We start from the raw sequence: 15,478 nt of genomic DNA on the forward strand, positions 1-15,478 counted from the left end.
TTTATTTGTTATAGCTTATCCATCTATGTTTTAGAACTTGTTTAGTAAAAGTTGTTCTTAAACTTTGCTTTAATTAATTTAAAGCCAAATCATCAATGAATTAAATTTTCCATAATGTGTATTAAATAACATAAATGTTTTATTAATTTTATTTTATTATAAATTATATTTTTATAAATAAATTACATATTACTACAAAAGTTTCAATTCATCATTTTCATTGAAAACATGGCTTTATCTTATTGTTAGTTAAATTAAATATATATTAAAATCAACGTTCAAGAAACGATCGTAAAATCGCACGATCGTCAATGTAAAATATTTACGCTCCTCTGCCGGCGACGATAATTAGCCGACACAATAAAAGAAATTTCTCTTCTTTAATCTAAAAAAAAAATGCACGTATTTAATAAATTTTCAACGTAAATGAGCATACGCAAAATGCGTTTATTCGTTGACAATAATAAGTATTCGCAATAGAAGGAGGGTTCATCTCCTTTTTTAATATTTGGCTGGAGTCAAAGTGTGGCCAGAAGGTAAGTCCAATTGGCCTTAAAAATGACACAAGGACACATAAAAGCGGTCAAAATGTGTAACAAGCGAGATACATAAAGTATCTTTGAAAGTACGGAAATATTTTGCGTATTTTATGTTTTACTTACGTGCAATATAGCAGGAATGTCGATGTATTCGATTAGTGTTCATCTCATTTTCTAATCTTTGGCTGGAGCCAAAGTGTGGCCAGAAGATAGGTCCAATTGGTCTTAAAAATGAGACAAGGACACATAAAATAGACGATCAAAATATGTAGCAAAAGGTACGTATAAAGTAACTTTGAAAGCGTACGGAAATATTTCGCGTATTTTATGTTTTACTTACGTGCAATTGCAGAAATGTCGATGTATTTAATTAGGGTAAACGAGTAGAGCACGCGAATAAAGCATACGTGTAAAGCACGCGAATAGAATACACGAGTAAGGTACGCACCCCAAATCTCGTATAATTGCGGATTCCCCTGCGGCTTAATCAGCCAAGTAGAGTTGTTAGGACTATTAGAGAAACATCAGTTCTTAATACTCCATAATAATTCTAAAGGAACCAAGTTAGAATATTAATAAAACTAGAAATAAGCTTAAAATATAGATAATATTAAATTTAAATTTATTTAACAAAATTGTTTTATATTTAAATTATTTATATAATTATATAAAATTACATGTTGTAAAAAACTGTGAAGTCACCAGATGATAATTAAAAAATGGTAGTAATTTAATCAACCAACTCTGGACAAATTAAGTGATCTTTATTCAATATTCATTACTTTTTATTTTTTTAATTTTCTAATAATTGTCATTATTATATATTATAGCACTTGATAAGGGCCGAAACCCATGGCCGAAACGTCGTGAATATTGAATAAAGATCACTTAATTTGCCAGAGTTGGTTGATTAAATTACTACCATTTTGTAAAATTACATGTGTCGTCAAATCTTTTCATAACCATGTATATTTACGCGTCTGACCATATAATATCATTTTTTCTCAGATATATATTCACACGCATACATACCCGAAGTATATCATGTAGCGAGTTAGCTCCTTGTATCGCTATCTACATCGAAGTTGTCAGTAGTTGTAAACGGGCTTTGGATTTACACCGAAGCGGATACATTACGAACGAATACGTTAATCGAATTTCGTGGTCTCGGGATAGTTAACGAGGTTGCGGCGCGAGACGTGTTCCGCGATAATACGAAATTGCAAGTTCCGTTCCAACTCATCACCGTTTAACAAGTTACTTGTTAACAATCGCGATATTATTTTTCGCATTACAAATTATTAATTATATCAATCGAGTACATCATAACGTTAATTTTCGTCTTGTCTCCTATAATCCTAGTAGCTATACCTTTGATAAACTGACGCCACGATTACGCAAACTTTAATCGAATCTTCTCGATATACAAACGAGCTGGCATAATAGCGGCGTTACTTATGAGAGAATAAACCGATAACGCAACCCCGAGTCATCCGCCGGAACAGGCTACAAAACTGGTAGATATCCCGATAATAATTTCATTCAGCTTTGCGCGTGCGTCGTGCATCCGCACGTGCACCAGGATAATGCATGATAATCGGGCATTAAGGAGCGAATTATACGGCGCTTAACGTGCATCTCGGAGTTTCGCAAACAACCGGGTTTTTACTCACTTGCGTTGTGTACGCTCCGCCAATTAAGGACACGGCCGCGATTAGAGCGAACGGGGCAAGTCCCCTTTAAGGCTTCGGCCGTTAAGACGGCGCTCTTGAAATGAAATTTGCATAGCTTCTCGAGAGAAGAAGAGAGCTTTCTTCGGCTCTCTCACGCGCGCCTTTTCACCGACGCGACGCGCCAAGTTACCCTGGCGAGAACGGAGACACGGGCTGTCCAAGTTTCACCATTTGTTTCTTAGAAACGACGCTGCAAAGAATTAATGAAGATTAGGGATAAGCGCCCAAGAGTTGTGACAAAATTACGAAAAGATTGCCCGACTATTATGGATTATTTTGCCGAGCGTTTTCCGTTTTATCTCTCTTTTCATTTTATTATTTTCAAAATGCAATTCTAGATTAATTGCAATCGTCATATAGTTAAAACTATGAGTAATTTATTGTAAAATTTTATTAACCTTTAATTTTAATTGTATATCTGCTGAAGAAGGTTGGAAAAGACAACCGAAACGTTCGAACGAATTTATTTTTGTCTGTTATTTAATATGTTATACATCCTTTCACAAATAAATTACTAATTGATAGAATTTAATTAGCTCTTATTGCCTTTTAATTGTTGATTAATTTATTAAAGAGCTTTTACAAATTATATTAAAACTATAAGAGTCTGCTTTAGACGATCTATACAATTTGCGATAGATTTCAAAAGAAAAATAAATATTTATAATGTTATGTGCCGCGTATTTTAATTTATGATTCCTGACATATTCTTCAATTCTTTAAATCCTTTTTTATATTGGACAAAACAAAATCTTTGTTCTAAATTTCTGAATATACAAGTAATTCATTCTGTCAATTTCGCAAATTAACGTTTACAAAATTTTACATTGCATTTTCGCTGATAAAAAAAATATCGAATGAGAAAATATTGAAATTTAATAAGGAAAACAATTAGATATTTAAAGACAAGGCTCGTGTGATATTATAAAATTAAGATTTAGAAAGACAGGGCCAACTATAACGAGCATATTAAATTAGTGAGAGATGTAATGTCAACACATAATTGATTTATTTCTTAGTAGATACAATGATAATAAAATTAATAAAATGTTTCGGCTGTTACCTCAGCCTTCTTCAGTAAATATAAAAACAATAAAAATTCTTTTAAGAAAAATTATGACATATTACGCATTAGAGTCTATTTTTTAATGAACATTTTGGTTTAATAAGTCGATGAATTTAAATTGGGTTACGCTTATAACATTTATTAAATTAGATATTTTTTCTAATCGGCTAACCATTTTTTAGTTAAGATGGTAAACTTTTTGATTATGTCAAAAAACGTGTAAACGAGTTCCCTGTTGTTAGTAGAACAGGTTGACGGTCCATTCCACGTCATCAATTCTTTTGAACATTATTAGTTAAAATTATCGTCAGAACCGCTTGATATGAGAATTGAAAACAATTAGATGTTATCCAGCATTAAAAAGTTAGTCCCCATCATCAAGGATATTTCCGAGTAAGTTCGTCATTGCAGTATATTTCACCGTGATTGTCTAAGTATATTTTTATTTTTTCGGTATATTAATTTATATTAATAAGTTATTTTTTATGTGAAAGATCTTAATTGTGATTAGAATTGCTTACTTAAATTGATGAGTAGTCAAGATTCCGCCAAGTTGATGTGTTCACTATACAAAGTCACAGTATGATGTGTCGAGTTCAAACTGTGACTCCTATTATTATTATTATTTATTTATTAGATAATTCTTCTAGAATGTCAAAATATGACTCGTCAAGCATATCGGTATCTTTTTTTAGGTTTAGACCGTTTTTTTGTTCCTTTATATGGATCATTTCAGAAACATTTCTCTTCTGGAAATTAGATTCGGAATCTAAAATTTTTATGTCTTCCCAATTAAATGAGTGTTGGTAATTAAGAATATGTTAAAATATTGAAACATATGAGAGGCGATAAAATGACATTTACCGCATAACAACTTCTGTCGTGTAAGGGATTGCGTAAAGGAAGCAATTGGTTATGAATGGTGCTAGGTTGATGAGAAGAGCATTAGAGCGCAATGGTTAACCAGGCACGCATATGGCACATCATGGTAATCTTCGACTTAAGCCGCGGCTCAGCCCGATTGGCAATTGCGTTGGCTGGTGAAGCAAGAGGGCTGCTTCCCTCATAAGCTCGTAATCCGAACGGTTGAATTGATCGAAATTCGACGATGGATGGAATTTTATTATCAAAGAAAAACGTAAAATTCGATGAGAGACAATTTTTCTCTCTCTCTCTCTCTTTCTCGATGAAAAATGTGAATGTAAACGAGCGATAACTTAAAAGGCTCGATCTTAACTAAAACTCGCAGGGATTCGGAAAAGAAGCGCTTTCAATGTCGCGGAAATCATGCATAATAAGAAGAGAAGCGAGAGGTTCGTACCCCTGATAGGGAACGATTGTATTATTACTCTCGCAATAATTTCGAAGAGCCGTGTCACTTATCTGTCGATAGAGAATCGTTAGATCGCGAGAGGTCGATCACTTCACCATCGTCGTCCGTGAGCCGCGGAGATTAAAGCACGACGGTCGACAGCTTAATTGATGTTGACCGACAACAAACAACTCGATATTACTCCCGACATCGCCTCCGCGCACGCCATTGATCGATCTCGATGTCTTTGAGTTCACAGAGTTGACGTGAAGCTCCTTGTTTGTGTAGAGATAATGACTTACCAAACGGCAGTATAATCGATTGGGTCGCGCTCGTCACATATCGTGTTGAATTTAATAGATACAGCGATACCGGAATATATTTCGTCACTGACTACGAATGATAGACATTAATAATGAATGCATATTAATAATGAATAGTGATTCAATTTGTGCATTTAACAAGGACATTAATTATTTAATCTTAATTTCTTGAAAAAAATTTTCTACAAAGAAACACAGGCCGAGCGAAAAATATTCAAAATATAAATTACAAAAATAAATTGTTAAATTCTAAAATATTATTAATTTAAAAAATTATTTAATTAATATATTACATTATATGAGTACAAAAATAAAATCTTTCAAACATTTTGTCATAATTTATTTCATTATCATTTATTATCATTATTGTGACAATTGTGATATCACTATTTATTGCGATCCATGTCTGAAAAAATTCGCGAACGTTTTTCCAAAAGCAGCTTACGGAATTCAATTTTTTCTTCTCAAATAAATAGAGATATACGGGAAAAAGGATTAACGCAGAAACGTTTCATGCATTTCGTATAATCGTTTCATGTTTCCTCGGAGCGCAACACTGCTCAGAGTCGTTGCGTGCGCGGATAAGTTCTATCAGTCTATAGATTGAACGAATTCGTAAAAACCGATTCATTCGCAAACGATTTCGAGATACGCCGGTCACATAGCGCTCGTAAAACCACGCGCGACAACAGCGGGAACACAACCCGACGTTTTCTCCCTGTTATCACGGTTCTTTCCCCTCATCGCGTCCTCGATGCTGGAAACAGTTGTAAAACCTGCCGTTTGCCAGGCGGACGCGAAACACATTCTACCGGATCCACTTTAAAATACTCCACGAGCGAGCGACGCGAGTTTTCCCCTTCCGTCCAGGGGTTTTCGAACCACATCGGGGGATGACCCGTGAAAACGTCGCGTCGGAAAATTGAGAACTTTTTTTACCGCCGTTCCTCCCGGCACTCGCGCGTGTTATCAGCTAATCATGTTGACAGCGTCGACCGTAAAAAAGTTTAGCGCGAATCATCTGGCAGTGACGCGCCACGCGCGCAGTCTCGTATATCGTTGCATCGATTCTTCAAAAAGCAAAGCGAATAGTGTCATTGAAGTGTTTGACAGTGCAAAAACGACGTCAGCTCTGTGTCGTTCAGCTTTTTGCCGGAAATGACTTCTTCAATGTATATCGCCGAGAGGATCGAAAGTATATTTCGATAAATAAATATACCTGCTTTCTTCAAGATCGCGAACTGGTTTCTCATGGAAAAATAGCCGATTAGTTACGCATCTCAATCAGAAAATCGAGGAGAAAGATATAAACTCGTTTCTTATAATTTTTTATGCTTGATATGATTTAGACATCACAAACCGATTTGTGATCCTTAATGACTTAATTTAATCACAAAAAGTTTTTTCAAGAGTAAGAAATTATAATATATTATATATTAATTTTAAATAGGAGAAAACTTTTCCAATACTTTATGTATCATAGCTGTAGCATATTAAATTACATTAAAATATTCTTTCCTTATAAATTGAATCTCAAATTTGTTAAGAAGAACACTAAAGATCCTATTGCACCAACGTTATTTTGGCTTTAAGCGGAACTTAAATATATGTGTCTCTTTATCTTTTTTATTAATAAATGAAGACAAACGCATATTTAAGTCTTCCTTAAAACCAAAATGACGTTGATGCAATCAGGTCTTAAAAAATAAAAATGGCTTATTAAGTTAAACAAATTGAGAGGAATAATCATGATTTTTGGAAAAAAATGTTATTCAAAATTTAAAAAATAATCAGCACAATTGCTACAAATGTAAGTTATTTTAACTGTTCGCGTTTTCTTTGATGAAAAATGATTTTTTGATATTTTCCATTTTCTTGATTCACACGCATACACACAAATATAGTTTTCTCAAATCTCTTAAAAAGAGATATTATGCGGTGAAAAGTTTAAGCGTACTGGCAAGTCGCTCGGGAACTTTTATACGCATGAACTTTCGAATACGCCTCTCGAATTACTTCGCAGGAAGTGCAGGCACTGTATATGGATTTAATCTATTTCCGCGGCTTCTCCAACGTGTAAGCGGAAACTGGAAGAATTTTCATGCGCGTCCACGATCCGAATCCGATTGCCTAAGCATTGAGCTGTGCTATACAGATACTTTTATTTGTGCCTCAGCCGGATTTTTTGAGCTTATGCGAAATAGCTCGGGCACATCTTGCCAAAACATTTTATATGCATGTATATTCTATAATATCGTGCACACATATATATATCTTACACTGAATCAAAACTTTTGATACAGTATAATGAGAAAAGTTGGTTTAAAGTTTCAGATTTAAGAAAGGAGACAAATATACATCAAAAATGATAATTCAAAAAGACAGATCATGTATTTTCGATTAATTCTTATTCTCATAAATCTGTACAGAAATAGAACACTTGAAATATTTTATAATAAAATTAAATTTAAATGAATTTTATAATTAAATTTTTAAATTCGTAAAAAATGATAAGCCATGAGAAAAGAGATATGATATTTGCAGAGACTTTCTTCATATTTTTAACATGGCGTAGAAACGTAGAAACACTAATTTTAAAATTGTATATAACTTGCTGTATGTATCCAATTTCGGGGCTATGTGTTTTATAGACGCTCGTGAAAATAAAATATCGCACTAGTTTGCAACATGCGATTCGATATACTAGACTTTCTTTTTATTTCATATCCAACAAATCGAATAAATTGTTGAATGAAAAATTGGTAAACTGTATCATGCATTTAATTCCAGCTTGTTGTACACATTCTATATCTGCAATGATCTGCAGAACAAATTTTTTAGATGATTGAGAACACATACAACTTCTCTCATTACTTTTAGCAATGCGGTACACATATTGCTTTTTAATTATAATATACATATATATATATATATAGGTATATGAATTATATATATAATTACATTTTATTTTTTATATTTTAACCAAAGATAAATTATCTGTTAAATCAGAAGAATCACAGAAAATAAAAATTTATATAATACTTGCGAAACATATATCGACGAATTGTAACTATTACCTGAGTGACACAATCCACTTTTCTCTCTGTAACGTTTTGATTTTATCGAAGTATATATAATCCTTTGTAAAAAAAAAAAAAAAAAAAAAAAAAAAAGACGGACGATCTTGTTACATGATGAAAACGGAATTTCAAACAAATTGATCCATATCCGACCCCATTTATTCGAACCGAATGGGATTTGACACCGGACTGATGAAAATTACAGTTCTCTTTCCGTGTAACACGGACAAAAAACGTTACAGCCATGTAGCAGCAGCCTGGCGAGGTCAAAGTTCTAAATCATCGCATGCAACGTACATTTAAAACGTTCGCCTCGGGGTTACTCGCGCGCGCGCGCCTATGTGTGTCCTCTATCAATTTTATCCTTCACAAACCGCTACCGTATCATGCTGCCTCCGCGGGAGATGCTTGCGCTTTTACCGTTTTGCATGCTTTTCTTTATGCGCTTACATACACATACGTGTAAGATGTGTGTACACGTGGCCGAGCCGCCGATGTGCGCGACAAAGCGACCGATGTTATCGGAATGGCATGAAAGAAAATGCAAAGTTAATACTAACGAGCTTAACTTTGCTCTATAACCGCTGCAAAGCCGGGAGGATCAGACGGGAAAGTCCGCTTTGCCATCTCTTCCTGTCACGAACACAGTGTGTAGATACGCGTCGCCAAATCTCATTTTGCCAACTTGCAGTTGACCCTCCGCATTAGACGCCCTTTTCGGATTTGACAGCGCGGCAATTAAATCCGCGCCGATATTAATGAGCGGCGCGGCCAGTTTCGAGCTATTTCGAGCATGCGTCAAATGAGCCATTGGACGGAATCGGTATGTGACAGTTCATGCGCGAGATTGAGAAATCAAGTACGTAATTTGAAAGTTGTTGAATGTATTGAAAAATATATATAATTTCAGAAATATGTTTTACATATGCTTCTTGAATTTACGCGCGCTTTATTTCTTTATTTCTTTTTCTTATTTTTTTTTTTTTATTGAAAATAAATAATAAATAATAAATATGTAAAAGAATAATAATTTTAATTTTAATCTATACAAAATAACATTTTAATTTATTTTAATATTAGATACGACAGGAAAATGCATTTATTAACTTTAACTATATACACGTATAAGATATATTGTGTTGTTTTCAGACGAGCTATTGTGTCATTTTAATTACACAATATTAAATAATCAATATTAAATTTGTTAAATATAACAGATTTTATCTTCTCTTAGAATCAGTAAATTTAAAGATTTCTCTATTTAAAGTATTTCCTATTTAATTATTGTATTTTCCGCGAGTTTCAACATGCAAAAATCTACAAATCCCTATGACTTGCTTGAAAATATTCTCTTTCTAAAAATGAACCACATAACGTAACGGCAACATTATCAAGAGATGTAAACATTTTATCTTGTCAAATTATGGGAAAATTATTCTCTATATTATATGATCGAACGCCAAAGCCTAGGTTAATTTCGTTTCGTTGACAAGTCCTCGCCCCGAATTCAGACGCGTAACAAAAGCGTGATAAATGATTTATTCGCCACGGTAATTACTCTCGCGAAATAATTCACTCGGGCCCGTCCGTCGTTTCTCCCTCGTTCGCGGCCCATTATTTGCGCTTCGGCTTATGCGAAGGGCCGCCGCGTGTACAGTTTCTCATTCTGCCGGTAACGCGGAACGCGTCCGGTATTTCGGCGGTTGAATTTCCACGCGAAAGTGCATATAGGTATATGTAAGATGTATGTAAATGAGACACTTGCATCAACAATTTATCGTTGCGCCCGTACGTCACCGCCATTCGTACCTGTCGCATAATAACGTACACGGAATATTTTTCTGCTCTCGCATCGCGCCTTTCAGTCAAGAAAATTGTTTGTAATACAAGGGAAGAAAAAATGAAAGAAGTGGAGAAAAATGTTTATTTAAAAAAAAACTCGCCGTATATATTCAGAAAATTGCCTGAGATTATTATATCAAAAGTTACTCGTCAGAAATATGTACATATTAACATCTATTGTATACTCTTCGTTTTGAAGCCTACTTTCAACGTTACTGATTTGAAAACGCAAATGTCAAATGTAAAAAAAAAAAAAATATGACGAGCCGAAAAGAATGTTTGTTGAGTTTCACAGTTAGAAGAGAAAAGAAAACAATAACTCAGTGTTTCCCCGATCTCTTTATTCCCTCGGGGTTACATTATATCGCGGTGTCCGTTTCACAGAGAAACCCCTAATAATTAATTAAAGAAATAGTATACATATATAATCCTCTCCGATAATTCCCTCTAAGATACAATATTTATCTGGGTAATAAGGATCTAAATTTCGCCACTCTGGTGCGCAGGCGGGATAAGAATCAGTAATGAGTATCATTTCCGTTTTACATATTCATATATATAATTACAATTTGCATATTCTATTTATCATACAAAAATATATTTACATTTATTTCCTCGTTGAATAAATTTTAAAGAAACAAGGCAAATCTTCAAGGCAAAATTTTCAATTGTAACAGTGCGAAATAAATCTTTTTACGTATATTACTCAATTAAGCTTTAAAAATGGGGATAAGAAATAAAATGTTACTTTACATTCAATTTATTTTTATTAAATTTTGCTCTCATAGGTTTTTAATTTGCTGGCTCAAAAAAATTTTGTGAACAAATAAATGATGTTTCGGATATAGCCTGTGTATATATGTATATATGAATGGAAAGACTGTATGTCACTGTCAAGATTGCACTCAAAACATGTCGCGCTTGTATACACGTCTAAAATATTTACGTATACCCAAGTACCAGCATGAAAGAATATGAATATCCTGGTTGTCTGATCCTTTGTATCCATTGAATTTAAAATAATGGCCATATTTTTAATGCGTCACCTGAAAGTACATCGCGTCACGATGATCTACTATACATAAGAATTTTTGTATTAACATCCTCCCGGTGAATAGAAATTTCTCGCCCCAAGATTGAGATAAATAACGGTCATTTATCGAAGTACGCTTATAGAACTTAATCGATTTTTAGGTATAAAAAAGAATGTTACCGTAAATGAAATTTATTATACAAAATTTGTCTTCGTGTGTCAAGCCCGCTTAAGTTGTCTAATAAAAGACACTATCTCTTAAAAAGTGAGAATAAGCTATTTGTAATTTTGAAACATTATTCTTTTTTACACCTCACGCGTAATAAATAAAATTTAAGAATATAAACACGATGAGATACGTAAAATGATTATGAGAGATACTGTACTTTGTATAAAAGAATGATGAAAACTGAAAGAAGTTAACAGTTTTTGTTTCATAAAAATATCAAAGTAAAAAATCAATATATTTTTGCGTTTAAAACACATGACATAAAAAAGTTAGTTTTATTTTAATTATTTTATTTTATTTTATTTACTGTGCTTTTATCTTACGGTTCAATATTTAGTGACGAATAAAAGTCATGTATTTACGGTGAATAGGTACGAGGTCGAGCATCCGGCGACATATTCGCCGAACAAGCGAGTGTAGCCGAATACTCATATTCTCGTAACTATGAAATATGGAAAACAAACGTGTGCCTGGTTGGAGATGGACAGTGCTTGTATAGCTCGTTTCAGTCACTACGAATATTCCATTACATGTCGGAGTTGAATTCACTATATATAATTCACTTTATACATTTATAGATTAGAAATTCGAAAGTTATTTTTTTTTTTAAATCTGAATTATATATTTTCATAGAAATGTACAATTTTATTATTATTTTCATGTAAAAACTAAAATTATTATTACCTATCATAAGAAGAATATTGGAGTAAATTTTGGTTTACAAAATTGAAATATTATTGACGTTAAATTAATTTAAGAGTAATATTAAATTTCAAATAAATATGTCATAGAATAATATTTATTAATATATGGTATCTTTCATAAAGGCAAAATTATTATATATATATATATATATATATATATATATATTCATAGAATGTACAATTTTATTATTATTTTAATGTAAAAACTAAAATTATTATTACCTATCATAAGAAGAATATTGAAGTAAATTTTGGTTTACAAAATTGAGATATTATTGACGTTAAATTAATTTAAGAGTAATATTAAATTTCAAATAAATATGTCATAAAATAATATTTATTAATATATCTTTCATAAAGGCAAAATTATTTTAAAATGATATCCTTTTCTCTCTTTCTCTTCTTTTCTCTGCAAAATATATATACATATATATATATATATATATACATTTATTAAACTTTAACATTTTAGTTTACGGACAGAATATTTCTCTTCTTTCTTAAAATTGCAAAAAATTGCAAGTACAGTCGAGTACGTTACGGTGTTCGCATACCGCATTCCAAACAGCAGACACGCTCGAATCTATCGCCCGATTACTAGTCCCTTTACTAGTCCTTCTCCGTGAATGCCCTCTAATTGAGGACTGCTTTGGATTCTGCAAGATCCAAACGCGCGCGAACGGAAGTTGCATAGTCACTGTCGTTAGCGGATGCACGTGCGAGTTCTCGCTCCCCTTTTCCCGGCCTAATTGCGAGGCGCGAGTCAACGAGAAAATCGAGCGGCAGAACTTGTTTGCGGTCGTCAGAAACGAGTGACGAATTAACAGTCGCCGCAAACGACATGCCGATGGTCGGATACTGCGGTTAGCGCGACTGCAACGTTTGAAGCGACACATAGGAGGCCGACGTTCACCCCGTGGGTTTTCATTGAAATTCATCGGGGAGAACGAAACAACTGTGTGACTACATACAATGCGTGCGCGAGGAGTGCGTTTTATATAGAGCACGGAAACGCGGAAGGACAACGGATGGGATAGCGATGGATGGTTGAATATTGGCCCCGACCTGACGCGAATGTGCGACCTCTCCTGCCTTCTCTTTGTGTTTACGGAATTTTTTTGCAATATTCAAAGATTATTAACTCTTACTAGCTCTCACTCACTCGGACTTGAGTAAATCTTTCGTTTCAATTTTTTATCGTAACGAAGAAGGTATGTAAAATTTATTAATGTTAAGCTCTGTATAAAAGTGTAATAACTGATGTTATTTAACAATTGCTAGTCGTCGATTCATATGATCTGGAATCGAAATAATAATGATTATTTAATATTTGAAAATGAGGCAAGACAGATTTGACAGAAATTTGGTGACAAAAGATATTTTTATTATTCTAATTTTCTTTAATTTATTATTTATTAATTTCAGTTTGCCGAATAAAACTATCTATTTTTTTGTTTTGCTTATTTCCTTAGAATATTCAAAATTTCAGAATAAGATACGAAATAAAGCTAATAAAGCTGTTATACAATAAATAAAGATTTAAAAATGAATAAAAATGATCATTTATATGTATTATACAAATTCAACTTAGTTTAGATTAACAAAACAAATTTATTTCTTATTTCTCTTTTCTTATAAAGAATAAAAAAAGCATTATGTATTTGTGTGTAACTTTCTAATACGTAAATACAAAAGTTTCTTAAAAAAGAGAGAACATTTTAAATGCCTATGAAAATGTGAAACAAGTATTTTGTCAAGCTTTTTAAATAAAATTAGTTTGCCATGTTTAAAGATAGTTGGAAAATACAATTAGGTGTTACTGGAATTTTTCAAGCACCGTTTGAGAGGAAATGAATTGAAGCAGTGACTGGAAGCACTATGGGCTTTTATAAGAACTTTCAAAAGGGATTTTAATAAGAAAAGAGTTTTTATAACGCGTAATGCATGAAGAATGAGAATTTCATTGAGTTAAATAAACGGTATAATCGATTCTATGTATAATTCTTTGTAAAACTTTGCGATATAAAGAATGTCGATGTCGAGTACAAATTTAAACCTCGCAAAGTACTTTAGTTGAAAAATTTGATATTGCAAATGTTCGGAATTTTCTTTACAATTACATATCAGCTGAGACAAAATATTTCTCTTTCAGTATAATATTTTTTTTTATGTAATAAATGTGACTCGAAAAAACGCAAAAGGTAAATTATAATGATAGGAAAATTTTAAAATTATACAAATATTAAAAACTAATATTTTATTTTGTCATATTATATAATATTACATTTATATAATATATTAAAAAACAATATCAATTGTACAAATAATATACTTCAAATTTTTAGCGACATTTGAGGAAGTGCAGTTATAGGGAAGAAGAGTTTAAAATTTCTTTTAATTATTTCTCATTCGCCAAATTTTAAAACACAAATATTGCATGTAATAATATCCAGCCTTTCATATATAATACATATATGTATAAAGCACATGAATAATATTTTTAATTATTTTTTATTTAATTTAATCTTATAACATTCCTTTTTGTATGTAATTCTTCATATAATTTTTATCCATTTTAATAAAATTATTTATGACTACATTTTATAGTAAACTAATCCACAAATAATAAAAAAATGCTTTATGCTTATGCTTCAAAATTTTACCGATTTAGCAGTAAAATACACGCATTTATACTATATAATGAATTTTACCGTATTATTATTATTCACGACATATTATTATAATCTGGGCTTTACTGATCTCAATATGAAACGTTTTAATGTCGGTTACATGAAAATTATAAAAGATATTAATAAAATTGCGCGTAATAACATTTTCCGTCAATCACAAATTGTGAGTTTATACTTAATATTTAATTTAAATACTTCAAAAAATTTAAAAGGAATGTACAGATACAATTTAATATTAAATAATGAATTGATACATTAATTATTACGTATTTTCTGATTGCGAATTGGATATCGAAATATATTTTATTTATTATATTTATTTATTTATATGGCATTTAAATTTATCTTGCGGAATATCGTAGTCTGATTCTTTACTTCATTCAATACATGACACGCTTATACATTATGTTATTGCAATAATCGCGTATATATTGATAATAATCGCGCATTATATATACAAATTACATAAGGCGGCCATTTAATTCCTTAACGTACGTACTCTGCATGTAAATTGTAGCATTTAATATGCTGAGTCTTTTTTTTTCTCGTCGCCGCATTAAAGTGTATGTGTATGCGCGTTTACGTGGCACACGAGATTAGATACATTATGATAAATTATTAAAGAGCTAACCCCTTGGAAAGTAGTACGCATCACAGTTATCCAATCTCGCAAGCATGTCAGGTTTGCTTTAACGCTAATTAATTCCAACAAAGAGCACTCGTGCATCAGGATCTTCATAACGTAGAAAACGCGGCGTACAAATGCACGTTTACAAAGAAAACGCTGCTAAAAATACTTTTCCCGATATAATCTACCGTATAATTAAAAAATAAAGATTATATATTTTCTTCGATATCTTATTTATTACAATTTAATACAATAGCGAACTATTCTGAGACGAAAAATTAACTTTTGCGTATATATGC

The 15,478-nt window shown here is 32.2% G+C and overlaps 1 long non-coding RNA gene across 3 annotated transcripts in view; it reads right to left on the reverse strand.

Annotated features, from left to right (window-relative positions):
* Positions 1 to 237: 237 nt before the first annotated feature.
* LOC114929301 (uncharacterized) overlaps positions 238 to 15,478 on the reverse strand; it is a 62,583-nt gene continuing 47,342 nt past the window's right edge. Inside the window, exons 2-5 of one of the 3 annotated variants that reach the window (XR_014925055.1) lie at positions 1,572 to 2,462; positions 880 to 1,049; positions 663 to 763; positions 238 to 385 (exon numbers count right to left, since the gene is read on the reverse strand). This is a non-coding gene — a long non-coding RNA (uncharacterized LOC114929301). Of the gene's footprint in view, positions 386 to 662; positions 764 to 879; positions 1,090 to 1,571; positions 2,463 to 15,478 lie in introns of all 3 variants that reach the window. The other 2 variants (XR_003819230.2, XR_003819229.2) reach the window with 2 other exon arrangements.

Source organism: Nylanderia fulva, unplaced genomic scaffold (genome assembly GCF_048542155.1).
Source record: "Nylanderia fulva isolate GAGA-0341 unplaced genomic scaffold, ASM4854215v1 Scaffold3, whole genome shotgun sequence".
NCBI lineage: Eukaryota > Metazoa > Arthropoda > Insecta > Hymenoptera > Formicidae > Nylanderia > Nylanderia fulva.